Source organism: Gossypium hirsutum, chromosome A03 (assembly GCF_007990345.1).
Source record: "Gossypium hirsutum isolate 1008001.06 chromosome A03, Gossypium_hirsutum_v2.1, whole genome shotgun sequence".
Taxonomy (NCBI): Eukaryota; Viridiplantae; Streptophyta; class Magnoliopsida; order Malvales; family Malvaceae; genus Gossypium; species Gossypium hirsutum.
In genome coordinates this window covers 80,106,828-80,114,410 of record NC_053426.1, presented here as the reverse complement: position 1 = coordinate 80,114,410, position 7,583 = coordinate 80,106,828, and the positions used below count along the sequence as shown (strand labels likewise).

General features: G+C 34.0%; 1 non-coding gene across 1 annotated transcript; it reads left to right on the top strand.

Moving 5' to 3' along the window:
- The first annotated feature begins 6,806 nt into the window (after positions 1-6,806).
- On the top strand, positions 6,807-6,912 carry LOC121225585 (small nucleolar RNA R71). The gene has a single exon (XR_005923447.1). It is a non-coding gene; the product is annotated as a small nucleolar RNA R71 (small nucleolar RNA).
- Positions 6,913-7,583: the final 671 nt, after the last annotated feature.

The window sequence follows — 7,583 nt, the reverse complement described above, 5'->3', positions numbered from 1 at the left end:
GATAATTAATTAAGTGGATTTTGTTTATATTTTGATGATGTGCATGAATTTATAAAAATGCAAATATAAGCTTTATTATATTAATTTTCTGCATAATTTAAATTATTTCATGTTAATTATTAATGTGTTATATTTTATTATGCAGTGAACCAAAGAGATGATATAATATGTAGCTTATTATAAAGTTGCATGAACAAGAGCTATTTATTTCCAATGTTAGACAACAAAACCATGCTAAATGGGTCATCAACGTATTACCTTAACCCAATAAAAAAGATTATACATTATGGACAAGTCCGACAAGGTTAGTGGGTCATGAAACCATCCAACAAGGGGGAGTCAAGCCCAAATTTGGCACAAGAATGTTGGCTGCCCAAAAATCTCTTTTGGGACAATTATTTGGAGGTCCCTACATTTGAAGAATCATTGGAAATCAACACACAAAGATTTCCCTTGAAACCGTCTAACCCATGCCTAAAGTTAGAATGATTTTATGCTCAAATCAAGCAACCACCATCCACCTACTTCTACTATATGTGGAGGACCAAGTAATGGAGAAAATGGAGGGATTCCAATCCTTATTTTTATTAAACTTTACTGTATGCTTCACGTATCAATACCCCCACACATCCCTCATCTCTCATCCACTCATTTCTTAATCCTCCCTACATCCCTCATTCAACTATTCTCTCATTTCCTCTCTTCATTCCCATGCATAGCATCCCATTTTCCTTAGCCAACAAAATTTTGAGAATATCATCTCTTGGCCAGCTACCTAAATGGGCCATTAGCAAAAGAGAAACAAAAGGATAGGAGGATAACATCTTCAATCAGAGTTCATGAGACTACTGATTCGACAGAGTTTATTCTTTATGTACTTTGTTATTTGATTTTAATCATGTCTGCAATGTGCTTTTTTATCTTATCATCAACAATGGTAGCTTAAATATTTTTAGCTAGGATGATTGCATTGATTCAATGAAGTTTTTTTAAATCATGTTTATTATGTTTGTGCCTCAGTCGATCATGTTTTCAATTAAACTTAAGTATGTATTTCATTCATATGTGATTGAATGCATTAGAATTAGCTGAGCGATACTGACCAAACGACATCTAGTGGATGCAATAATTGCAATGTGCATACTTAATTTAGATCCTAACTTGATTAAATTGAAGGTTTATAATAACTTTGACGAGCTATATTATCTTGCATAGTTTTTAGGTTTATGTGATTTAACGATTTCAAACCTGACCTATCTCTGTTACTTCACATGAATTCTAAGAAACCCTTAGTTTAATATGATCAGTAAAATGCATGTTTTACTATGTAAAAGATTCTGAGAGGACTTACTTTGGTTTCAAAACTCGTGAAAGATCGAGTTGCCGTGGAATATTTTTCTAACACTTCTAAATATGAGGAAAATGAATTAAGTTGAAAGATGTAATTATCCTAGCCTACTCATGTCATTAATTGTTGAATTTTGTGTCTTTGATACTAAATTCATTTCGTACATCTTATTTCGTACTTGGCATTTAGATTAAATTGCATTAGGGATCATCTTGCATTTAGATAGCTTAATCATCATCACTTAAAATAGTGTGTTTTTATCACCAAATTGTTAACTTTAATGTTGCAAAATATTGATTAACATACATAGTCCTTGTGGAGACGATGACTTTTTTACTTACTTTTTACTTGATAACGACTATGTACTCTTGCAGAAACTGAGCGTTACACCTGCACACTTATAAAGTTCATTAGCTCATCTTAGGCCTCATCCGGCCCCTAAGGTCAATAAAAGACTCAATTTGCACATTTTATCGAATTTAACAAAGCTTGTAAAAAGATAATAAGATCCTAATGATAATGCTTAATTTGAAGCTCCTAAAGTTTATGTTTGCAACATATCAATTATCTTAGGAATGTTACTGTACCATGGCTCTCATTATGTTTACAACCTAGATGTCACCCCTTTTGAAGGAATTTCGAGCTCCGAATAGAAGGATCTTGGGTTTGATTTTTTTATCCCAATGGTTCCACGTGGGAAGGATATTTCAAGATAATGCGGAACCAATATGTGTCAATCATCCTAAAAGTAGAGAGCTTAGAGGTCCAAATTGAGGCCACGAAGGACGGAATCAATGTCTCAGGTGGTAGTGATGACCAACTTATTAAGGAGCCCTCCATATATGCTAGCGGGATTGTAGACATTGAAAACTAATCCATCTTAGTAGTATATTTTCATATTAATAAGATTTACTATTCCTTTTAAATACCTTGAGCAACATAACTTCATTTTCATATCAAATAAACAATTTATACCCTCAACACATATGTATTGTATGAAGGTTTTGTATAGTTATACAGATTAGGATCAAAGAAAAAGGGTAAATAAAAATTAACATTTTTGGCTTGGGTATTGTATGACGGTTCCTTAAGATGTGTTTTCTAGCTCAAATATAGGTGCTAAGGATGAATAAATAAAGGTTAGCTTTTAGGTAATGGATTTTCACCAAACAATGTCTCAGGTCATCTATCTCAATATTCACAAATTTAATCATCTAAACAATTACAAATTTAACCATCTATCACACATACTAGCATGCTTTTCCCTTTACTCTCTATATCATTTGGTACATTCAATCACTTAATGCCTATTTATAGTGTAATATATAGAACTTAGTAGTCTGATAGTAAAAAATTTAAAATCATCTACTATCATGTGAAAGTTACAGTAAATACAATCAACCTAAATACATGCTCCTAACCAATCACTTGTATTTCTACAAGCTTAAGCACACAATCGGCAAAAAAAAATTAAAGAAAACCAAAAAAATTAAAACAAATTTTCTATGTTACCCTCCATACTTTAGATAACACATTGTCCTCAATATGTACCCTGAAAAGATAAGGAAAGAAGCTACCCGGTTGATTGTGGTAGTTTCGTAGGATATTGGTATGTGCCTCCTCCTTTGATCATTAGGAGTTTGAATTTGGTGTGCTTTTTCCATATGGGGTATCTACCTAGAAAACTTAAAATAGAAAATTAAAGAAAATAACAATCTACTAAAAAAATAAAAAATTAAAACAAATTATCCTAATAGCTATAATCTTTAAAAGCAAAAGTTCAACCATCCTCTTAAGAGTCCATGTCCTCATCCCCCTCTCCTTCCTCATCTTCACTCTCTTCTTGCTATTCACTTTCATGCTCCTCTTCTTTTTGCTCATAATGCGTTGGCCAGATCATGTCTGACATATAATTAGGTTTTTCCATGCAAATTCTTTTTGAAAAATTAAGCTTGATTCTTCCATCCAGTGTATCATCTAATCCAACTTTTGATGAATGCTTTCACTGATTTCCTATCAGATTATCAACTTTGCTTTCCTTTAAGATGAGGCTGGAGTAGTTGTCTTCTTCTGTTGGCGTTTGTTCCATTCCTTTATTTGTTTCATCCGAAGCTGTCTATACTGTGTATAAAATGTGGCTTGAACTATTCTTTGGGACGGCTTCATGGACTACTTAGTGGAAGCCATCAAAATGTATGCTCTTTTGCATAAAGCCGTTACTAAGTGGGGAAAGAAGACTCCTACTTTCTAGCTGCTAACGCACCATTTCATATTTTTGTATATCCATGTTCCGATGCATATTTGTTTCTTCTACAAAATAATGTAAAGCAAAACCACTCAAAAATTATTGACATTAGAAACATTCAACACAGGAGCAATTCGAGTGCATAGAAATTGAATCCACTTTTTTGCTACATGAAACATTATTTCTTGATTAAACAATGTTAGGATATCAGTACTTGGGCGACATTTCCATTCCCCTCTTCCTTCCATCAGATAGTTTATAACATTGTCCATATTTGTCTCTAAATTAATCTAAATTAGTTTCTTCTACAAAGTATTTCTCATGAAATGGAGTGTTAGAGAATTCACAAATAATTCGAGGGGTAATTTGTACTTCCTTCTATTGCACTGGTACTGTTTTCCAAGTGGAGCCTTCAGTCCTTTTAGACTCTTGGTCCCATAAAGATGCGTAAAATTCTTGAACTACGAGGACCACAGCAGAGTCTTTTGGGATCACACAGAAGCGTTCCTATCTATGTATTAGGCCAAAGGCCAAATTTCCTGATAGAGAATCATTGACAATTCAAATACCCTTTATTGAATCAATGTTTTTCCTTAAAGTTCTAGAAAATATTTCTCAACATTCTGATTCATGATATTAGAGGGGTTGGGAACCGCCGATAATTCTGGTTCGTTAGTTCTCCTAACTTTCCTTGGAGGCATATTCAATGGTGTACTGGCCAACAGTAATAAACTAACAAGCAAATTTTTCAATGGAACAGTAAAAAGATAAGTTAGGAATCCTTAACCTCGTATAACTTCCTTTTGAATTCCTTGTAATGTTTGGTTGTTACAGTTTCTTTGAGAGTTTTTCTTTTACTTCTGCACCGAATAACATTAAAAGAAGAGATTTTGTGATAGAACAATAAGGAAAAATAATGAAGGTTTTAGGGTTTTTTAAACTTGAGTGGTTTCAAAATGGTTAAGGAGGGTATTAAAGTTTAGAAGAGGTTGATAATATATTTTAGGGTTAAAATAAAGGCTATATTAGTGTTAAAAATAGGTTAAAACATGGTTTATGCCACCAGTTTGCACAATTGGGTCGAGTCAACCCTGCATAAATTTGTAGCAATGTCACAACAAAGGGGTTCCGTGTCATGACATCACTGGCAGGATACTGATATTATGACATCAAGGTTCGATGTTGTAACACTGAAATTTTAGAACCTTGGTAAACTTTCTTGTATGTCGCGACACAAATTTCCTGTATTGCGACATCGAGATGATTTTCTTGATCCTTTAATTCTGGATGTGGTGTTGCAATACGAGTGTTTTGTTTTGTGACACTGACTTTGTTTTAACCTAAATTTCTGATTTTAAAGTTTTTGATTCCTATACAATACAATTTTAATATGAATTAAAGTCTAATCTAAGTAGTTGGTTAAATATACAATAATATGCATAAAATTAGAGTTTAAATAGTACTGTTAAGTTTTACTATCGGATTCATCCGTCAGTTCAAGTAATGTGCACGAGGATATTTTCCTTGAATTCTTTCTATCTGTATTTGTCCAACATTCATCATGCCACTCTATTTTATTTCGTTTGTCCTGCTCTTGATTCCTATCCTTCTGCCCTGTACAAATAGCAGGAAATATTTTCCCTTGTTCAGGGTTATTGGGGATATTTACAAATATTTCATAACATGGTTTGCCTAATCCTTTCGTCTCTACATCATCTTGTTCGCGTCACATTTAAAAATTTTAGTTTCACCATTAATGTTCATGTTCTTTTCCAGATCAATGGTGGATTGTGACATTGCTAAGAATGGTCTCCTAATAGGATAGGTATCTTACAGTCTTCTTCAAAGTCTAATATTACACATCCTCCAATACTCCTTTTGGATGTACTAAAGATCTGTTAGCCAATTGTAGCATGATTCGAGTGTTTTAGAGGTCCCCTAACCTGAGGTTTTCATATACAGATAAGGGCATTAAGTTTATGCTATCTCTTAAATCACATAGGGTTTTACTAAAGTGAATATTCCCTATCTCTATGGGGAGGTCTTTTAGATTTTAGGGGACCTATCTAGATATAATCACACTACATAAGGCGCTTATGTTAACTTGTTCCCCTATTTTAATTTTCCTACGCCTAGACATGGTTTCTTTTAGAAATTTGGCATACTTAGGGACTCTTTCAATTAAATCAATTAGAGGCAAGTTAACATTTAACGTTTTGAATAAGTTCAAAAAGCTTACAAATTTGTCTTAATCCCAACTTTGTTTCTCCAATTGTGAAAGGAATGGTACATTTGTGGTTACGGGTTCCTTGATTAGCTCTTTCTTTGACTCAACTATTGGTTTAACTACTACTTCTGGTCCATCATTAGCTTCTAGAGGCTCTTCATAAAGATAATTGATATTCCTCTTGGTTCCCTCTTGAGTTGTGTTCTCTAGACTACTTAGTAATTTACCTGATTGGAGTACGATTGCTTTTACGTGCTCGTCCCTCTCTCTTCGAGGATTATCTTTAGTGTTACCAGGGATAGCAGTGCCAATTTTTCTTTTAATGTCTCCCATCATGCTCATCAATTAGCTCATCTGATCTTTTAGTTTTGTCAATGTTTTTGCAGAAGTGGTGCACTCAGATTGCACATGTTTCATATATGTCCTCATTGATTGCATTTCCCCTTCGATCGGATCCATGCGTACAATATGGTCATTTGGGTTGACCCTTTTCTGATGCTTCTGAAGGTAAAGAGGTTGATAATTAGCATTTTTAACCTAGTTAGATTTATTACGTCCTCTTTGATTTTTGCCCCATATCAGGTTTAGGTGGTTTCTCCATTCGGGATTATAAGTATTCAAATAAGGGTTTCGACCCCTATTTCCAATGTAGTTCACATCACTGGTTGGTTATTAATATAATGAAAGAGTGGTTTATCTTCTCCATATATGGACGATACGGTAGACAAGGACTCTATACGGTTGAGTCTATCCACTATATGTTGGTATCTATCATTTTCTTGGTCAACTTTTACAGTGGATGGTTTTTGGCCATATTTATAGCGTTCATTTAGCCACTGGAAAAAGTTCATTGCCATGTTTTCTATAAGTTCATGCGCATTCTCGTATGTCTTATTCATTAAAGCTCCTACTACGACTTCATCTAGTCCTGATCTTGCATGTGCATCCAACCCATATAAAACATATATAGTCGTAACCACTCAGGTAGTCCATAATGTGGGCATTTTTGAATTAGCACCTTAAAACGCTCCTATGCTTCATGAAAACTTTCTCTTTCTAACTGTTTAAATGTGGCGATCTCTCTTTTTGGTTGGATCGCTTTACTGATAAGGAAGAACTTTTGTAAAATCTTTCCTGCTAGCTCTTCTCATGTCGTGATAGATCCTGGTGCCTATGAATCTAACTAAGAGAAAGAGTTATCTATTAAGAAAAACGGAAACAATCGAAGACGAATAGCATCATGGGTGACTTTGTTATGTTTAATCATATCACAAAGTTTAAGGAACTATTTTAGATGCTAATTTGGGTCCTCTGTCATCTTGCCTCTAAACTACAAGTTGTTTTGGATCATCTAGATCATAGCTGGTTTGATTTCAAAATTATTGGTCATCATGGTCGACCTTGTTATACTTCCCTAACCAAATCCATATTCGGTAGCGCATACTCCATTAAGCTTCATTCGTTTCACGCAATATGTATATTTGTGGGTAGCTGTGGTTGTGGTGGTAGGTCTTTTGGGTTATTGTTAGCCTTGTCAAATTGTAACAACCCAATTTTGGGAATAGTCGAAACAGTGGTTTCGGGACCACAAATCTGATGCAAAAAAATTTATTCTTCTTATATTTTTATGGTCTACAGTTTTATGGAATGATTCTATGAAAATTTCGTTCAGAAATTTTGACGTTTAAGCACTCAATTTAGCAAAAAGAAGTAAATTGCAAAAAGTGCAAAACTTGAGTTTTAGAAGCTAGAGGTGTCTAATT